The sequence below is a fragment of the Protopterus annectens genome, chromosome 2.part2 (assembly GCF_019279795.1).
Source record: "Protopterus annectens isolate FY-2018-M chromosome 2.part2, PAN1.0, whole genome shotgun sequence".
NCBI classification, from domain to species: Eukaryota; Metazoa; Chordata; order Ceratodontiformes; family Protopteridae; genus Protopterus; species Protopterus annectens.
Genome location: NC_056730.1, coordinates 443,670,270 through 443,691,892, shown reverse-complemented (window position 1 = coordinate 443,691,892; position 21,623 = coordinate 443,670,270).

Below are 21,623 nucleotides of genomic sequence, written 5' to 3'. Positions count from 1 at the left end.
ACACTCTCTCTGAGGTCTGACCTCAGGCATTTCTTCGAGTTTGGCAAGATGCAACTGCTAATTATGTCAGACAGTGCTTGAAGGCATTATTTATTTCACTAACAGTTATTTCACCAAAACTAATGCTCTGCATTCCATGACTCAGTGCAAGCATTTGCATATACCTGTTATTATTCTATTCATAACATAGTGCCTTAAAGGCAATAATAGCTTATTCATCATTTCTGGATGTGTAGCATTCTGTAAAGTTGCCACAAAGTATTACTGGACCTATGTTATAGTACTTTATTGTTGTTTTGCTGTGTGCAGTTGATATTATTGTAGACATTGCTATACTTCCTTACGAGCATGTAGTACAAACACATCATGTAGCACAATTAAGGAAACAATGTTATAAAATAGTTCTTGCTATTTTTTTCTTCTTTGTGAAAAATAGTACAATTCAGTTCTGAAAGGCTAGATTTGCCAATGTCTACATAATGAAATTATTGACATACATGCAGAAGGTAACATTTGTCACAGACCAGTGTACATTTTCTGTATGTGAAATGTAAATGTTCAAAGCTTCACTTACTAATACATGTTAAAGTTTCATCCGGTTGTGATTTATGTTACTGTACTGTTATGTCAGTATTACTAATGTGCTTAACAAGACTCACGTCAGGACTAAATGTAATGTACAATATAATGCTACCATGCATTCACATGAGTACTTTGACAGACATTTCTATATCATTGTGTATGGTCTGGCATTTGCAGCTGGAAAGACACATATAAGATGACTGATTACACACACACACACACACACACACACACACACACACACACACACACACACACACACATATGCTCTTTACTGGATTCATTATTACATTACAGTTGATACATTTCCCCTGTAGATGATGTCATTATACAATACTACTGAAGTATATTTGTTTGGCCTAAGTCTTGTGTGGGCTACTTATTCATTTATGTTATTTGTGTCACACATACATATATGCATCGCATGCATAGTAATATATTGACATTCCTACACACCCAACCAATTTGTCAAGGGACTGAGTACATATTTTCAATTAATGTTTCATAAAATGTTGATTTTTGCCTAGATTGACATGCTTGTTAGTCTGTGTCACATGACCATACCCCTCATTTTGCAAGTACTCACATCTCACATCTGCTATATTTAGACAACTGTAAGTATGGATAGCAAGAAAGTATTGTGATAATATGCTGGTCAAAGTGACAGTTCTTATGACATGTCCATCTGAATTGGAGTACGTACATACACATCATGCATGAGCAGTCACACTTTCTGCCATTCATAACAAACAGGTTGCTCCCACAAATGTTTTATTTTCCTGAATTAATACTAATTATGGAAAGATTTCACAGGTGTCCATGATTCTTCTCAGTATTTCACCATTGTTACAGGTGATTACATTGCTATTGCAACTTCAATTATTGTTTCTATCATTCAAATATGATGCTGAAGGGGTTACTCTTCTTTAACCTATATGTATGCTGTAACATCAGTCAGGTGTATGTAATTATTCCTTAGATTACTTTCACCATATACATGACAATAGCAGTGTAGCCATCTGTCAACCATCATTGCAGTTGTTAACCATCATTTCATCTTTGGATGGCCCATCTTTCCTCAGGCATTTTCTAAATGACCTTTCCTTATCTAATTCCCTCCCTGCGTTCACTTACCTAGTAAGATACACACATCCCCTGTTATCTGTTGGCCTTATCACTGTGAAGCTAACAGCTTAGGCTCCCCCATTTCCAATAGCAAATATCATAGCTAAGACTTTTCATAACTCCTTTTCATGTTCTGTTATTCTCAGCTTGACTGAAAAAACTGTTACAGCTGACACCATTAACTGAGCTTGATAAAACTACTAGCATGGAGCAGCAAAATGGCCGTGGTTGTAATTTGTCTCCACATCAGTGCATATTATTTTTATGTAATCTTCTACTTTTTTATCGCCTTTACATTGACAATTGATACCTTTATATTGTATTCACATCATATATGATGGGATAAAAATGTACTTTAATTTTATCCCGTGGGACTGAAATGTATAGTAATGATGTATTCTATATAACGTCTCTGAAAAAGCAATGTGAATAACAAGAAAAAGACACAGAGAGTAATCCCACCCACTCTTCCCATCACATATTCAAAAGCAATTCTAGTCTCCCCCTTCTAATTTCTAATACTCACAAATGGGGAAGACAGCAGTTTCTACAATAAATATATATTAAATCCCCTCTACTCCTTTTAGCCCATTACAGACTTAACTAGAAACATGTCTAATGATGACCTTGCTGGGCAGTATATATTGCAAGCGTTCAAGCAATGTTAAGAATGTATTTGTACAAGAAGCTTCAACACATTTTAATAAATACAATAAATTTTCTGAAAGAAATATACCAAGCAGCTAGATGACAGAGCATGATTCATATATCAGCATTGCTGCTCTCCCTACATCATATGATGCAAAAAGGGCACCAGTGATGTTACTGCAAGCTAGAATTAGACTTCTCAACATAAATACAATAAATTTCCTTAGCAGGTTAAAGCATGCCTACTTGTACCCAACAAGGCCTACAATTATAGAGATTTTCTGCTGACAACATATCATACAGTAATAAACATGAACACGGGTCCTTCCTACATCTAGAAAAAACAAAGATATTGCAAAGCTTAAATAATTATGTCAGTATGAAGTAAGTTGCCAAACTATATCATAACTACAGCAGCATGGCACCTTGAGTTGGAAACTCTTTGTAGTTACTTAAATTAAATGAAATCTTGGTTTGTTATAGAAAATCTCAGTTTAAACACTTAGGTACCATAGCGTCATATTTTAAAATCTACAAAGCTTCAAGTCCACTAATAAGTACACAGGTAGTTACTAGGCATGCAGTCATGGAGACCATTAATGAGCTTAGCCCAAATTTTAATGGTGTCAGAGCACTTTTATGACTCTCGCTCATGGTCACATAGTAGGCAAACAAAGTCTGATGAACTCAAATCCTGTACTACAAAAAGTAGTTTATTAGCAGCTTATCACCTTAATCTACAGCACCTACTGCCAGACAGACTTTAATTCTCTACACTTGGTAAGATTTATGAGAAAATTTCAATAGTTCTCAGACCAAAGAACATAAATATGGAAGTCTCTCCCATATACCTCAAAAAATGCTGAGTAACTCTGTTAACAAATAATATTTCTTACAGTCTCTAATATGTTCCTCTTCTCTTAACAGTACTGCTCTGATAACCTTGCCTAAACAAAATAATTTAAAAGAGCACAACATAGCATTAATTACAGATTTTGAAGGATAGTTGAAACATTATCTTACAGCAAAATATTAATGGTTGATTTACAAATTTATTTCAGAATAGACAAGATTACAGGATGCACAGTGTCTACATGGACATGTGCCTCTAACCTCCATACTCGGATGTCTGAGGACTCTGAGATAAAAAGACTGGAAATGAATCTATGTTGTAAGCTGGCCTTTATTGAAAAAAACATTTTAGGAGTAGATGGCACTAAGGCATTATATTTAACATCCAAAGTCAAAACTTTCCAATGCTTCTTATCAATTTCAGTCACCTTATGTGCCATACAGTTATATCTGCCAACACAGTAAGGAAGAGTTGCATAATCATTGAATCCAGAAAGAAATTGCATTAGGGTCACCACACTCACTAATTCAAAGAGTACATGACATATGGCAACAGTCCTACCTTCAATCATACTTTAGTGGGTCTGTGACCACCCTTCAGTTCAGCTATTATCAGGCTGCAAAGACTTCCCACTTTTCCCTTACATATGTTCCCTGGTAGATCTTCCATAGATTCATAGGTTCATAGGCAAGTACTAGATAATCAGTCTGTAGACCATTTCAAGCCTAGCAAAAAAATGTACTTAAAATTTCCCTGTAGCCTCAAGGAGAGCAAAACAAGATAGAGTGGGAGAGAATTTGAGGCTACCCATCCAATTATCTAGGTTTACCTTGAAGGTGGCAAAGATGCTACTCTGCTTGACATGTCATAGAAGCTTGTTTCAGAGGTGAGGGATATGTTGGAACTTACATCCATCAACCAATCTGTCTTATTTATCTGTTGATTAAGGTTTAGTTCTTTTAAGTGAATATAATTCTGAGAAGGAATAGGAGCTCAAATAAAGTTGAATCTTTCATGACATGAAAGGCTAGACATAGATCTCTACAGAGGAGTCTATAAGAGACTGAGTACAGAGAAATGCCAGTCTCTCCTGATAATTAAGATTTTTGAGGCCACTGATCTTTTTAGTTATGAACTTCTGAGGTCTCTCAAGTTGTGCAATATGTTTAGATAAATACATGCCAAAAGGTGTGTTATATTCAATAATGGGTCTGATAAGATATGAGTAAAGAAGAATTAAGACATCTTTGGGTCTAATGGAAATGCCTTTGGAAATTAGATGAGCAAAATAAAAAGCCATAGCTTTATGTGACCGTAATAGTGCACTGGACTCTATACTACTCTTTCATGTGAATTTCTGTAGCACAACCTTTCTGTTAATGTATCTTTATACAAGTCTTTCCTTTAATACCATTACTTTTGCATCAGAAACTGACCACCATTGTATAGGAAAAGTCAAAATGACTTTAGTGATGGGAGATCAAAAGAGACAGAGAGAGGCAAAGTACCATATACCCATTTCTATTTAGTATTCAGTTGCTGACTCATCTCTGCCACATCGTAGTACTGCTGATTTTTCTTGACCATCTTATCATTGGCCTACCAGCACTCTTTGACGTCTCTACCAGAGTGATCTGTGTCATAATTGTCCCTCTTTTCAGTTGCAGCCTGCATAGGGTTATAGCTTTCCAAATCTCAATCTTACCTAGATCACCAGGAGCCACACCCACTCATCTGTCTGTGGAGTGTTATCCTTTAGTGGAGATCATTCCGTGATGTAGGACAGCTCACTGCCCTTTACTTTAAATAAGTCTTACACAGACTGCTTTGACTGGTGCCATAAGATTACTACAGCCGCTGTCCATCTGGGATGGGTTATACTCTTGGTTCTCTGAAGTTTGCCCCTTAACAGCAGAAGCCATTTTATTTATCTCCCTTTAGAGTTACACTGGGTAATCCCCACTAAATTATGCCCTTCATAGTGTCACTTTAAAATCTAGCAGTACCCTCAAGTGATTTATACATGAACTGGTTCTTCTGCTAGCCATCCTCAGATATGATGGGAATACAAGGGGCACCACACTCCTTCATGCTTCATGTTCAGAATTGTTGGTTATAACTCAGCCCTTTTATTACACACAGACTAAGTATATTCTCACAGTGAAATCTCACATGCTTGTCATCAATAAAAACTTTTTCAAATGCTGCTTGTTGGACTACCACATGTTCATTTAGAAGCTAGGGTACGTGATTATGAAATTACTTGGCTTGGCAATGTATTGATTCAGCTAGCCCATGTGATGGACTCTGTCAAGAACAATGCTATGGGCATTTAATTCTGCCACATTGCTATAAAACAATGTGATGGATTGAGTTTGAATCCCACTATTGTCACTAAATATGTCAATTAAAGAATATGAGCCATGAATATAGCACTGTTTAAGTGATGAATGGATGTGGTTTGAATTCTACTGTAGCAACAAAATAACATGAAGTGAAGCAGTTGTAAAGCATAAATAATATGCAATTATTGCCTGACCTTAAGAGTTTATGGCAAATGAGCAGAGCCAATCCATACCACTCATGCCTGTTACATGTCTAATTTACTGCTGATGTTAGGAACTTATGGCAAGTGTGCACTAGTGCCATGAGTTATGACTAACACCTGTCATAGCCAAATACGTTTTATAGCACTACAGAACAGATCAATGGGATTTCACATACCTCAGCAATCTTATCAGTACTAAATGAAACTAAACACCAAACTGTTACACACACACACACACACACACACACACACACACACACACACACACACACACACACACACACACACACACACACACACACACACACACACACACACACAATGCTACCAAAGACAAACTACTGATACCTCTCTAGTAATGGTTCCTTTGTCCTTTATTCACAGTATATGCTGAAAACAAGCAGATTACTAATCTACTAGCAAGATTTCAGTTACTGAATTCTCTCCTCACAAACCAAGCAACACAAATTACAGTATATGATTGCCAAGTAGTCTGCCTAGTAAATGACAGGTGCCAACAGTCATATCAGTACTTTCAGGATACCCTTCACTAATAAAATAAGACATCTACCACAGTCTTTAAAGATGAGCAAATGAAAACATTTTACTGTTATAAAAAAATGATTACATATACTTTATTGTTATGTGGGAAAAGAAAAAGAAATGCTTTCTAAGGATAGACTACTGACTGAAAAATGTAACTGCATAAATATTGTTATTTCTGACTTATTATTGCAGCACTGAAAATAAACTTCCACAAATCTGTGATACAGAGGTCCTTGGCTTAACTTCTTCTACAAGTTACAATTTCCCAGGTCCAAATAACAGTAACAGGCGAAGAGAAAACAGGGCTGTATTATGTCTGGTTTAATCATACTCCAGCAAATTTCAAAAAGATTTACAGACGAAAATGACAGACACAGACATAAAGAAAAGGAAAGCATTAGCTCTTGTTCCACATATTCCATGGAGATCGACTAAATTTCAAACTTGAAATAGCAAAATATGAAAAAGACAGTAGTAGCTGTAGCTGTAGATATTTCAGACATACATAGAACCTGTTTTTCCTTTTAAAATGCCCAGACTATTCCATGCCAGAGTGACGCAATGAAGCTTGTGTAGGAATCAGTCAGGAGCATGGCCAAGGTGAGGAGATGAAACGTATGTAGGAAACAGTGAGGAGCATGGTCGATGTGAGGAGATGAAACTTGTGTAGGAAACAGAGAGGACCGTGGTCAAGGTGAGGAGATGAAGCTTGTATAGGAAACAGTGAGGAGCGTAGCCAAGGTGAAGAGATGAAACTTGTGTAGGAAACAGTGAGGAGCATGGTCAAGGTGAGGAGATGAAGCTTGTGCAGGAAACAGTAAGGAGCATGGTTAAGATGAGGAGATGAAGCTTGTGTAGGAAACAGTAAGGAGCATGGTCAAGGTGAGGAGATGAAGCTTGTGTAGGAAACAGTGAGGAGCGTAGCCAAGGTGAGGAGATGAAGCTTGTGTAGGAAACAGTGAGGAGCATGGTCAAGGTGAGGAGATGAAGCTTGTGTAGGAAACAGTGAGGATCATGGCCAAAGTGAGGAGATGAAGCTTGTGTAAGAAACAGTGAAGAGCACGGTCAAGGTGAGGAGATGAAACTTGTGTAGGAAACAGTGACAAGCATGCTCAAGGTGAGGAGATGAAGCTTGTGTAAAAAAACAGTGAGGAGCGTAGCCAATATGAGGAGATGAAGCTTGTGTAGGAAACATTGAGGAGCATGGTCAAGGTGAGGAGATGAAGCTTGTGTAAGAAACAGTGAGGAACGTAGCCAAGGTGAGGAGATGAAGCTTGTGTAGGAAACAGGGAGGATCATGGTCAAGGTGAGGAGATGAAGCTTGTGTAGGAAACAGTGAGGAGCGTAGTCAAGGTGAGGAGATGAAGCTTGTGTAGGAAACAGGAGAATGGTCAAGCTGAGGAGACAAAGCTTCTGTAGGAAACAGTGAAGATCATGACCAAAGTGAGGAGATGAAGCTTGTGTAGGAAACAGTGAAGAGCACAGTGAAGGTGAGGAGATGAAACTTGTGTAGGAAACAGTGACGAGCATGGTCAAGGTGAGGAGATGAGGCTTGTGTAAGAAACAGTGAGGAACGTAGCCAAGGTGAGGAGATGAAGCTTGTGTAGGAAACAGGGAGGATCATGGCCAAGGTGAAGAGATGAAGCTTGTGTAGGAAGCAGTGAAGAGCCTGGTCAAGGTGAGGAGATGAAGCTTGTGTAGGAAACAGTGAGGAGCGTAGCCAAGGTGAGGAGATGAAGCTTGTGTAGGAAACAGTGAAGAGCATGGTCAAAGTGAGAAGATGAAGCTTGTGTAGGAAACAGGAGCATGGTCAAGGTGAGGAGATGAAGCTTGTGTAGGAAACAGTGAAGATCATGGCCAAAGTGAGGAGATGAAGCTTGTGTAGGAAACAGTGAAGAGCACGGTCAAGGTGAGGAGATGAAACTTGTGTATGAAACAGTGACGAGCATGGTCAAGGTGAGGAGATGAAGCTTGTGTAAGAAACAGTGAGGAGCGTAGCCAAGGTGAGGAGATGAAGCTTGTGTAGGAAACAGTGAGGAGTGTAGTCAAGGTGAGGATATGAAGCTTGTGTAGGAAACAGTGAGGAGCGTAGTCAAGGTGAGGAGATGAAGCTTGTGTAGGAAACAGTGAGGAGCATAGTTAAGGTGAGGAGATGAAACTTGTGTAGGAAACAGTGAGGAGCGTAGTCAAGGTGAAAAGATGAAGCTTGTGTAGGAAACAGGAGCATGGTCAAGGTGAGGAGATGAAGCTTGTGTAGGAAACAGTGAGGAGCATGGTCAAGGTGAGGAGATGAAGTTTGTGTAGGAAACAGGGAGGATCATGGTCAAGGTGAGGAGATGAAGCTTGTGTAGGAAACAGTGAGGAGCATAGTCAAGGTGAGGAGATGAAACTTGTGTAGGAAACAGTGAGGAGCACGGTCAAGGTGAGGAGATGAAGCTTGTTTAGGAAACAGTGAGGAGCATGGTCAATGTGAGGAGATGAAGCTTGGGTAGGAAATAGTGAGGAGCATGGTCAAGGTGAGGTGATGAAACTTGTGTAGGAAACAGGTAGGATCATGGCCAAGGTGAGGAGATGAAGCTTGTGTAGGAAACAGTGAGGAGTATGGCCAAGGTGAGGAGATAAAGCTTAGGTAGGAAACAGGAAGATTGTTGCCAAGGTTATGAGATGAAGTTTTTTAGGAAACAGCGAAGAGCATTGTCAAGATGAGGAGATGAAGCTTGTGTAGGAAACAGTGAGGGGCATAGCCATAGGTGGCTCGTGTTATAGGACTGCGGGACTGCAGCCCCCCCACCTGTAAAATGGATAAAATAAATTCCCCATTCCCCCTACCAAAGAACATATTAAAAATAAAAATTCTCGGACTCCACACATGTGTGCTTAGTTCCTGACTGCTGTGTTAGGCAGACCAGAACTCCAAGCATGCATGCTCAGGCATTCCTGAGCTCCAGACTGCTGTTTTAGGAAGTCCAGATAGGGAAGGAAGGAAACTCCGCCCTTCCAGCCCAGAGGTCTGTGCAGTGACAACCACACAAAGTGGAAGGTCACTGGACTGCATCGCCTGCAGGCTGGACCAACAGCAGGAGGCTCCAGCCTCCTCACATGTCAGGGGTAGATCCTACAGCATGCACAGACCATTATGGAGGACCGATCAGACTGCAGGATCACTATGGAGGAGCTGAGGACAGGTGATCACTGTGGAGGTAGTAGCTGTGTACAGAGACAGGGTGTTTATATAGGAATAAGGTGTGTGTGTGTGTGTGTGTGTGTGTGTGTGTGTGTGTGTGTGTGTGTGTGTGTGTGTGTGTGTAATGACCCAGTTGCTTCATGGTGGTGGGTAGAGAATAAGGCTTGAACCCTGTACCTTCGGCCCAAGTGACAAGAGCCTGAATTCCCTACCCACCACCATTTGTAAAAAATTTGCAGATCTTTGCCTCATATTTGTTCTGTTCTTCATAAAATCTGTGGTTTCTGTGTTTTTGTTACTTAACACAGCCAGCAGTGCAGTGGTAGCAGTGTTGCCTGACAGCTATGGGTTGTCTGGTTTGATTCTTGGGTGGGGTTTCTTCTGTGTGGAGTCTGCATGTCTTTCCTGTGTTTGTGTGGGTTTACTCTGGTGTCCTCAGTGGATATTTGTCCCTATTTTTTGGACTGTATTCCCTCATTATTGGCTTTGTCCAGGTTTTTTGTGCCAAGGTTGAGGGCTATGGTGATAACTGAACTCACTGAAAATGTTTGGGGGCTGTATTCCCCCATTATTGGCTTTGTTCAGGTGTTTTGTGCTAAGATGTTGACAGCTATGGTGAGAACTGAATTCACTAAATGGTAGCCATTTAAGTTTCAGTCTTCCTTTCTTTTATAAAAATAGATGATTTGGCATAGTGGCATGTTGCTCTGGCTGTTTTGCACAGGGTCTTGGGTTCAATACTTGGCAGTAAAATGTATGGGGGTAACACAGCATTTTATTCTAGCAACTTTCCAACATTATACAAGCAATGTTTAAAATGTGTCCCTGGTGTTTGGGCTTTTGTTCCCCCCAACAAATAAATGTTGCCTTTTTCCAGATTTCTTGTGCTGCAAAGTTCAGAGATACAGCTGAGTGTTGAGTAGATTTTACAAGGAGCTGAGAGCTGCAGGGGAACAAAAGTTTACTGCTGCTTATGTCAAGTCTGCTTACAATGTAAATAGCACAACAGGCAGTATACTTGCTTTTGATGCAGAAAGTTGTGGGTTCTACTCCCACAGTAGGTAGATTCATTGCTGATACTGTATTCTCTTGTAAAGGGGATGGATTCTGCAGTCCTCTTTGGCGAAGGTACCTAGTAACTATGAACCTGTTATCAGTTTACCATCTATTCCCTATTGTGATATTACTAGCATTATCATTTTTTAATGCAACATAGGAAATTTATTCCTCAAGGGCAACAGACACTTTATTTGTAGATGAAACAATGACATATAAAGTTGTTTGCTAGCAGTAACCTCTTCATTAGTTAACAGATTTCTTTAATGTGGAATTATTTAGATGACTTTTACTTCTTCAGAGATCATGCATCTTTGCTGATACGGGTGGACTGTAGAAGTTTGAGTAGACTTTTATGATGGAAATGTTCTGAATTGGGCAGTTTTGTCATTATTGGTGCATGCATTTTGTTTCATTGTTTACTGGAAAAATGTTCAAAACAATAAATTTAAAATGCCCTCTAACAACTGTACTGTATTGTACGAGGAATATAATTTAATACAGTCAGGAAGGTGTATCAAAGAGCATGTGTATGTTTCATATTCAAGGGGCCTATGATATGAAAACAGCCCAAAATTAATCTTTATCTGCCACTGGCAAAATGTATTTTCTTTGAATGTGGGTTTCAATGCTGTTTCAATGAATGTGAGTTTCAAGGGCAGAGAAGTTTTAATGCTAAGTCTATTTTCATTGTGAGACTGCATTGCTTTGTTTAGCAGATATCTATTACGGTTTATGCTTTAAAATATAAAATAAAACTTTCAAATGAAATCCATATCATCGCAGAAGTAAAGCAGTATGCACATTACAGTGTTTATGGCAAATGGGGCGAAATAACCAAGGAATGAGACATTGGAATGGCTGCAGGGGGGATGCTCCATTCGACCATGATTTTGTGAGGGGGGAAGGGCAGCAAACTCAGACAGCCCCAGCTGAACTATACCTCTCAACTGTCCAGAATTTTGCAGAAAGAATAGATTTTTGCTTCTTATTTTTGGTTTGTTCCTCATAAAATTTGTGGTTTTCTGCCAAATCATTTAGGAATGAAGTCACTAAATAATGACAGACATTGAGTTTCAGACATCATAACCTTCAGAAAAATGCATGCTAAAGCAAGACCTGTTATTCTATCAACTGTCCTTTTAGTACTGTTTGTATGTTCCTCCAATATATTTGGCCTTATCCAGATTTCCTGCATTAAGAGTTTGAGAGGTACATGCAAATAAATCGCTTTATAGAATTAGGAATATCCAAACCTCTCAACTGTTTCCAATTTTGGCTCAAAATGTTGCTCGCCACCTAATAATCCCTTGCAAAATGGCAATTTTGGAAGAAAACGTGGAGGGATTACAATTATAAATAAGTGTAATGATCAGTTATATGTTACTTTTATTTCAGAAATGCATGTAGATGCTCTTATTTTGTCAGCAGCTCAAGTTAACAGTACTAATTTTAAAATGGTGTCCCTTCTTTGACAGGATCCCAGCTGTACTGTGTGACAATTTTATATTTTTGCATAACACATTTGGTCTGTTTTTCATAAAATTATGGTTTTCTGGCAAATTAGTAGCAAATCATTAAAGATTGAAGTTAGAAAATAATGGCAGACATTTGAGTTTCAGATTTCATACCCTTCAAAAATTCATACTAAAGCAAGACCTACTACTATTCTATTATCTTTCTAAGTTTGTAAGAGCAATATTTAAAAATTGTCTTTATTTTTGGGCCTGTGTCCCACTTCTATGTATGGCTTTGTCCAGATTTCTTGCTCTGAGGTTGACAGGTATGAGTGTTAGAGCCATCACCATAAGCCAGAGACATTTCAAACTGTGACCTACTTGTTGCACTAAGCTCCCCATTGTAGTGGCTCTGGATGTGTCCAAGCAAGGCAAGGAGCAGTTATGCAGTGTAGGTGTGCAGAGTATTCCCCCATCCAAGGTAGACCACAAGTACGACCGTGTCTTTTCATCTGTCCTTGATTTTCCAGAATGTTCTGGTTTTCTGTCATATTTTTATACTGTTGATTTATGCTTCTTATTATTCAGAAAATGCATGTTGTTGTAGTGCCTGTTGCTCTGTATTAAAGTAGCAATGCGTTCATGACCATCAGGTAAGCTTGTATGAGATTGTAAGATGCAAGTAAGCTTACTGTTAAAGAATTACCAACACTGAAAGCCTTTTCATTGTTGCCATGCAGAGAATATTTACATAACTAGATAACGTATAAGCCTTAGGTATTCAAATGCATATGACAGTATTTGTAATAAAGGACAGGATTACAGTATTTCAGAAGCTCAATACATTTGTTGGAGACTTGCAGTTATCTTTGCAGGCTTTACCCGTAAACTAAACAGAATGCCAATCTATCATGTGTGGTCCATAACTTTTGCAGTAATCCTTTAAGCAATTTATCTTGAGCTTGTTTCTTGTTTGCTGTTCATTTTTTTACTTTGATCATGTGTTCTCTATGAAACAAGTAGATAGTTGTTGTCAGGCAGCAGGTCTTTTTTGGATAAGAAACATTTTTACAATTGGGGGTATCACAGAGATTGCTACTTTCAGCATGTTACTTGGTAATTTTCTAAAGCTGAATATAAATTATAATTAGAACTGCAGTGCAAGGAGAAGTGATTTGAGCTGAGTGCTGCTTGTTTTTTTTATACTTGATTTTGACTGGCATTCTGGTAATGTATTTAAAAAGCAATTTATTCTTTCATGTCTCACAACCTTTGTGTTTCCATCTAGATATTAAGTAAGTTGTCATGTAGCCAATGCATTGAAATATTTTTTTCTTCTACACTTCATTTTGTCTTGATTGGACTCTCATAATGAGGGTTTGGCATCCAGGGCAGCATATTTAATCAAAGTTCCAGTTGTTGTGGTTTTGAGCATAGCTCCGCCCCTTTCTAGTTGGTCACACCCCTTCCCATTGGCCCCACCCATTCAGCTGTTTCCTGCAGCCCCCCCCCTTTAATTTGATGTCACCAGCCGCCACTGGGCATAGCCAAGGTGAGGAGATGAAGCTTGTGTAGGAAACAGGGAGGATTGTGGCCAAGGTGAGGAGATGAAGCTTATGTAGGAAATAGTAAGAGGCATAGCCAAGTTGAGGAGATGAAGCTTGTGTAGGAAACAGTGAGGAGCGTAGCCAATGTGAGGGGATGAAGGTTGTGTAGGAAACAGTGAGAGGCATGGCCAATGTGAGGCAAAGAAGCTTGTGTGGGAAACAGTGAGGAGCATGGCACAACCCTTAATTCCAACCAAATTATGTGAGAGACAGATAACAGGGAGCTGGGACTAAATTCTTAATTCCACCTCGTGAAGTAACAATGAGCATGCAGTAAATAATTCCATACTATAAAAGAACATTGTTATAAATTTTACACATCTAATGCAGTGGACAACTATTTTTATTTTTACACCAAGGAAAACATATATTATTTGACAGGGTTTATTCACCTGCATGTCTAAATCTGCAGTCCTATAAAGCAGTATGTTATAGTTTTTTTAGGAGTTCTGCTTTTGTTTTGTATGCACTGCTATAGCAGTATGACTTACTGTAGTGGAAAATGTTATGAATGTTTTCTTTGTTGGAAGTATTTATTTCCTAGCTGAAACTGTCAAGACAGAGATTCTGTTTGCATTCTGAAACACCACCCACAGCATGATGTCAAGTTAGGTTAACAGTGCTAGAGTACAGCTGTAAATATTGAAGCATGCCAGGCTTTTGACTTTTCAGGAACTTGTTCTTATTTTTTTTCTGGGCTTCAGCTGTGAGAAGATATGTAAATGCATTTGTATTTAGTTTTGTTGTCTAATCAATATTGCTCTGCTTTTTACTGTCTTACATAAAAATACTTTTCAAGGCGTTACCATTAAGTTTGTGTAATGCTGAAATTGTTTGTGTCTGTGTGTTGTACTGCTGAAAGCCTCAAGTTTCTTGCAGTTCATTTTTAAAAAGGCAGGGATTGTGTGTTGAGTTCCTGTGAAAATAGTTACTTGTTATGGATTATTTTCAGGCAACTAAGCCAAGATATGATGTTAGTTATGCTGTGCATACACATACCTCTCAACTGTGCAGTATATTGTAGAATGTCCCTGACTGGGTTTTCACAAACATACACACACACACACACACACACACACACACACACACACACACACACACACACACGCACACACACAAACACTTCCTTAACACGATACTAAGGCATACTATATACAATACTCCCATGTGCACATCACAGTCTACCTCCATTATTTATTCCCAACTCTATCATCACTCCACCCTGTCTCTATCTCCCTCCAAATATTTCAGGAATAAGCCTTTGTTTCCTCTTAAACTGCACTGCCCTGCGGTTTTGTGCTCCATTTTCTTCAGAAAAAAAAAACAGTTCACATTACATAAAGAAGAACTGAATTAATGTACCAAATTTCACACCTTTACCCAAGAATGTGTGTGTGTGTGTGTGTGTGTGTGTGTGTGTGTGTGTGTGTGTGTGTGTGTGTGTGTGTGTGTGTGTGTGTATGCGTGCGTGTGGGTGCGTATAAAACAATGTGTAACACAGCTTCTGTGAGAATCTTTACAGTGCTGTTCATTCCTAATTTCACATTCATTGCTAAGTTTCAAACAGTTCTATAACATTTAAAGACATCAGGAATAATCCAAATAGTGGTAGCGACCATGCAACTCACAAAAAAGTATATATAAATTCACAAAAGCAATCCTTGAAGTAAAGTTATTCTTTATTGTGCACACTGGTAAGTACTTTCGCATAAAGCTTCTTCAGACCAAAATAAAGATACCACATTACATTTCTCTCTTTTCTATTATACTATTCTCCAGCCAATCAGAACATTAGACTAATCGTCTCAACTTTCAAAAATATAAAGGGACAACATCACTTATTCAAAAATGAATAGTAAAGCCCTATATAAAACTCTAAGTGTCATATACCTCATCAAAATGAGAGTAAAGAATTATTAGCAGCAATAAAAATACTAAAATATCGTCTGATGTTAGTAAGTCAAAAGTTACAGCACTCTTCAAGAAAAATCTTGATGATTGGATGGGAAATAGGAAATTCACCCCGGGGATCACCTCTGTGGCTCTTCTCGACAGTGGCACAGGAAAATAATTTTCTTGGGTGGCAAAAGCCAGGGTACCTTTTTGGCTGGGCTTGTATAGTCCCCAGGGCCGATAGCCTAGTACCTACCTATGAACCTATGAACCTACATTCAAAAAATATGCATACCAAAAATATATACAACGCATAAGCATCTATCAAAGTTAAAACACAGGCATGCACAAATTCACTGTTGTTACACACATATACAATCCTTTCAAATATAAATATATAAGTGAAAAGCATGCATAAAAATGTAAATAAATACCATAGCGAAAATGCCAATATGGATATACCTATTGTTACAATAATGTGCCATATTTGTAAAATGTGTGATACAAACTATCACATCTATAATAAAACAACATATATAAAAACCGTATGTTTATATACAAGATTTCAACCCACGTGCAGTCTCCTGGCCTTGAGGAAGGGCTTCAATGAGGCTCTTTCATTCAGTCCTTTGCCTCTGTCAGCCCTTAACCTCAAAATCCATTTCACTTCCCTTCCCTCAGTGCAGTTCCTAATGTCTCCTCCCCGAGCATGTAGTCTTACTGTGTCAATGACCATGAATCTAAAGGCATATGTTGTTTTATTATAGATGTGATAGTTTGTATCACACATTTTACAAATATGGCACATTATTGTAACAATAGGTTTATCCATATTGGCATTTTCGCTATGGTATTTATTTAGGTTCATAGGTTCATAGGCTCATAGGTAAGTACTAGGCTATCTGCCCGAGGGCATCTGTAAGTCTAGCCAGAAGGTGTTGGATTTTGCTACCCCATTGGATTAGTTCCCTGCACCTCTGTCCAGCAGAACCATTAGTTCCCTGTGCCTCTGTCCAGCAGAGCCACTGCAATGATGACCGGGGTAAATTTTTTGTTTCCCATCCACTCGTCAAGGTTTCTCTTGAGTGTTAGTGAGGGGCTCTGCCTAATGTAGATTAGAATCCTGTTCCAAAGCATGGGGAGTCTCTGGGACAGGAATCTATCCCTCCAGCAAGTCCTATTTATCGTTATGGTGAGGCTTAGATCCCTAGAGTGTGTGGCTCTTGAACATTTGCATTTTTTTAGGTGGAGCATGTCCATCAATTCTGGGTTGGACAGGGCCTTGTATGTCAGGCAGAGATCACCTCTGAGTAAGCTGTATGCAACTGAGTACAGCTGGAGTTTCTTCAGTCTGGCTGCATAGGACATCTGTTTGAGGTCAGTGATCCTCTTGGTGAGGTACTTCTGTGGGTTCTATCCATAAGCCAACTGGCAACCTATCTCATGACGTAGGGGTTTATGTTCAGGCTGGTGAGCTTGTCTATACATTCAACAATTGGCTTCTTCCAAATTTGTGGATGCTTTGGCCAATTTTTATGAACGTAAGGTGCAGCAAGGTGTTAAAGATTTGGAAACTGTCTGTTTGGAGACAAACAAGTTTGAAACTTGTGATTCTTTTATGACACAGGTTAAAAAACTTACTACGGATTTGTCCAAAATGGAAATCACTTTAAAGGACAGGAAAATAAAAAAAAAATTTCTTAGGGATGTAGGTGATTACGAGAGGGGTAAACCCTTTGATACATCTAAGAATGTTTCTTTTAGACTACCTAGAGATGAGAACAAGTATGATAAGAGGTCATCTACTCCCAAAAGAAAAAGACCCAAATCTATTCTCAAGAAAAATTTTGTTTTTTCCAATGGCACCTCTGGTGAGGACACTTCTTCGAATACAGAAGGTGAATTTGATATACATTCTAGAGAGGGGTCACCTAAGGCCAAAAGGGATAATTTTCTACACCCTCCCAATTTAGATACAGACGAGGGGGGCGGAAGCATAAGAAACGTAACATCCCAACAAAGTCTGGAGGCACTTCTGAAAATTATGACACAGCACTAATTTCTAATTCCAATGTCCATAACATTTCGTCTGTTGATTTGACTAATGCACAATTCAAATTATTAAATAAAGGGCTTAATTTCGTCCCTGGGTTCTTTGTCTCTGAACAATCTTTGGGTCAGGATGTGATTAATTTTTGTCGAATTTTGAATCTGAATGTGTTCTTTGACAATAATGTTCGTGATACATCTTGTGATACATCTTGTGATTTTAGGTTCAAAAAATCAACATTTAATCCACCAATGACACATCTAGTGGGGGTATTTCAGAAACATGTCCTTCAGGATATACATTGTCATCTTAAGGACTTTCCCATTTCTTACAATAATTTGTCTGTTGAAGAAATACACAGTTTGGATGAGCTCATTAATAACAAAGATCTGGTGATTACTCAAGCTGATAAAGGTGGAGCGGTGGTGGTATTGGATAAGGCTGCTTATGACAGTGAGGCTATGAGGCAATTGGGTGACAAACAATATTATAGGCAGATGTTTTTGGATCCCTCACCCCACTTCCAGTGCCAAATTGGCCAGTTTCTGACTGAGGCAGTGGAGGAGGGTATTATCACACAATTTATTAAAGAACAATTAATGGTTGATTCACCTAAGAAACAATATTTATATTTGTTACCTAAGATCCATAAACATGCCACAAATCCACCAGGTCGACCCATTGTCTCTGGACATGGGTCTCTCACTGAACCCTTGTCTGAATATTTAACCCAATATTTAAAACCACTATTGGGTTTTATTAGAGCTAGAATCCAAGACACCACCCAATTCTTGGACATTATTAATAATTCTCAACTTGAACCACATTGGCTATTATGCACTTTGGACATCACCTCTCTTTATACCAACATTCCACACTGGGCAGGTTTACAAGCATTGGATTATTGGTTGGCTAGATCAGGTTTATACCAACCTGGATTTAATACATTTCTTGTATGCCTTACAGAACATGTTTTGTCCAGTAACGTTTTTTATTTTCAAAATCTTTGTTACTGGCAAACAAAAGGTACTGCTATGGGTGCATCTTTTGCACCCATATATATGCAGATCTTTTCATGGCATATATTGAAGAAATTGTTATCTATGATCACAATCATAATATCTATATGTGTGAGATGGACATTTGGCGTCGTTATCTGGATGACGGTTGGTGTGGAAAGCTGATGAACATTATCTTATGGAGTTTCTGGAATATCTTAATGATAACATATGGGGGATTGAATTCAAGTTGACCTGCCATGTGTCGAGGATAGTATTTCTTGATGTTGAAATTATCAGAAATCAGGATAACACTTTGTCAACTAGGATGTTTAGGAAATTTCCAGAATTCAACTCATTATTACATGCTACCAGCTTCCACCCACAACATGTCATCCAGAATATACCCAAATCCCAATTTTTAAGAGCTAGAAGAATCTGTTCTAGCCAACAATCCTTTCTTGAGGCCCAGGATGATTTGACACACAGATTTATCAGGAGGGGTTACCGTCCAGGTACTGTGCATTTAGCCAAAAGATCTGTGTCTAATATAAACAGAGAAGATTTATTATCATACAGAGATAAGAACAACAAGATTAAGCCACATCCCTTGCGTCTGGTGACCACGTATGGACGCAACACACAGGGTTTTAAAAATATTATACATAGACATTGGAATGTTCTTATAGCTGATCATAAACTTAACTCTTTGCTTCCAGACAAATGTTCTTTTTCATTCAGAAGGGGACAGACCATTGGCTATAAACTTAGTTATTATAAGAGAGTTGGTTTGGATTTTCCTGTTTCAACCCAGTTGTCTATTTCAGGCAAACCTATTGTTGGATGTATACCCTGTGGACACTGTTCTTTCTGTATTCGTGTTTCATGTACTAGTGAATTTAGCAGTAAAAACACTCCAGATGTTTTTGACATAAAATTTTGGGCTAATTGTAATATTGAGTGGGTCATCTATTTGGTGACCTGCAATTGTTCTGATTTCTATGTTGGAAAGACCTCCAGGGCCTTTCGTCTTAGAATTTGTGAGCATTTGAGTGATATTAAAAATAAACACACCAGCAATGCACTATATAAACATTGTTTAACACATGCATCAGCTTCTTTTAAATTTGTCATCATTGATTGCATTAAGGGGAGATGTAAAGATAAACAGTATTGGCAGGAATTACTTAGCTCCAAGGGAAAATGGATTATAAAACTTGGAGCTTTGTTTTCACCTGGCCTTAATGACCAATTGTAATAATTGTCTATGCTGGGTTGTGATTGGTCTTTATGTATGGCTTACCTATATATATGGATGTATTTTGATACTCTGACTTTTTACTTTGTATTTCACTGAAGAAGGCTCTGAGGAGCCGAAACCGGTTTGATGGTTTTGTAATTGTTTTGTAATTGTTTCTACAATATCAGAGTCTTAGGGGGATTTTTTTCCCTATGACAATAAATCATTTTTGGATGTGGCATTTGCCAACACTTGCTGGCGCTTTTTGTTTTTGATTTTCTCCTGTCTGGCCATGCAAGGGTTCCACGGGCACCTGCTTCTTGTTTGGTTTGAGCTTGTCTATAATACCAGAATGGGGAATGGTGTCAAAAGCCTTTGCGAGGTCTAGGTAGGCTGTGTGGACCTCTTTTCCCTCATCTAAAGCCTTGGTAACTGTCTCAAAGAAGTCCACCAGGTTTAGGAAGCATGATCTGCCCTTAACAAAGCCAAATTGGGTAGGGTCCAATGTTTGGAGGTTCCCAATGTCTCTGTTAATAAGTTTCATGATGATGATATCCATAGCCTTGCAGACCAGGCTAGTCAGGCTTATAGGGCAATAGTTCCCAGGGTCCATTGTGGCTCCACATTTGTGAAGCAGGATAACTGTTGCTGTGCACCACTCTATGGGCATGTAGCCTGTAGAGAGGCTGAGTTTGAACACTGTGTTTAGGTGAGGGGTTAGTTCATTTTGGAGTTCGTGTAAGACACAGCCTGGGACATTTCTGGCTTTGGATAGGGCTGTTTTAACCTGTGTGTCAGTGATTGATGTGGCTCTACATTCTTCTGGTATGGTTATGGGTCCTTTAGGGGGTGAGTGGGGGGTGAATTTTGCACTAAATCTGTCTGCCAGAATGTTGGGAATATCAGCCGGTTCAGTGTATTTTTTGCCATTCTGCACTAACTCAGAGCAGATCTGAGAGTTTCCACTTAGGTTCTTGACATAGCTAAAGAATGCTTTGTGGTTATCTTTGGAGTCTTTGGCAGTTTTACTTTCGAAGCTAGCCTTGGATGATTTTATGAGGGATCATAGTTTCTTCCTGATACTGATCAGGAATGTCTTTCCTTCTTGGGATTTTACTCTTTTCTGTACTAGTTTTCTCCTTCTATTGTACAGTTTGTTTATGGCAAGGATCCACCAGACTGGTTTCCTTTTCTTGGAGGAGTGAGTCTTGGTTTTGCTTGGGATAGCAAGATCCATGCGTTCTTGCAGGTGCTCACAGAGTGCCTTTGTAAGGGATTCAGCAGCTTGGACAGCGTTGTCCTTTAGCATGGGGGCTGTGAACCTTTCCACCTCGGTCTTATGTAATGTGAAGTTTGCTTTTGAAAAGTTTTTCATGGTGGTTTCCTTGATTGGTGGTGGAGGTGGAATGTGGATATCCAGAGTGATTAGTTTATGGTCTGATCTAACCAGCAAGGGGTTGACCTCCGGTGTACAACACTGGTCACCCATGTTGGTGATGACCAGGTCCAATATGTTGTCATCTTTGGTGGGGGTGTTGACCAGTTGATCCAGGGTGTTTGAGTTTATAAATTCGAGGAAGCGTTGGGCAAAGGAGTTAGTACTTGAGTAGTTCTCCCAGTTAATGTTTGGGTAATTGAAATCACCCAAAATTAGGGCATTTGGTAGGACTTTCATATTTCCCAGTGTCTCCAGAAATGCGGAATGGGGATCCTGGGTCATGGTGGGTGATCTGTAGCAAGCTACAATTTGAATTGCAGTTTTGCCCATTGTTAGTTGCACATGGATAATCTCTGAGGCATTGTGCTGCGCCACTAACCTGGAAGTGTGGGTATCCT